The sequence below is a fragment of the Sminthopsis crassicaudata genome, chromosome 2, assembly GCF_048593235.1.
Source record: "Sminthopsis crassicaudata isolate SCR6 chromosome 2, ASM4859323v1, whole genome shotgun sequence".
Taxonomy (NCBI): domain Eukaryota; kingdom Metazoa; phylum Chordata; class Mammalia; order Dasyuromorphia; family Dasyuridae; genus Sminthopsis; species Sminthopsis crassicaudata.
Genome location: NC_133618.1, coordinates 436,562,722 through 436,563,280, shown reverse-complemented (window position 1 = coordinate 436,563,280; position 559 = coordinate 436,562,722).

Sequence of the window (559 nt, the reverse complement as noted above, 5' to 3'; positions counted from 1 at the left end):
ATGATGAATGAGACAGAGGGATAGGGACAGAGGAATGGAGGACAGAAATAACATAATAGATTTAGAGGGACAGAACATGGGGGTAAGTGGGGTATTCAGGAGGACTAGCACCTCTGGCCCAAGGGCTTACTAAGCTCCTTTCAAGGCAGCTCATCTACCTTCGGTGTTCACCTCTCACTTGTGGCATGCACAGTGATGTACATGTACCCTGATGAAACCCTCTTAGCAGATGCAGGTAGGGGTAACCAACAGGCCTGCCAAGGAAGCAGGGATTATATGAAGGCTTCATCTGATGGAATCGGTGGATGAGGACCATTTGTATCAATGAGCTTGAAGGTGGCTTGGTCAGACATCAAAGATGCCGAGATTATCCACTGCATGCTGGACCACTGTCATCATCCTGACTTTGGTCTTGCCACTGGACTTGGAAAATTGTGAAAGAAAAAGTGAGGCTGATAACTTAGTACAATTCTGCCTCATTCAAATCCAATTCATGTGCAATTGTAATATCATGGGTCCTTTTTGAAAATGAAGAATGAAAAACAACATGGGGGGAAGA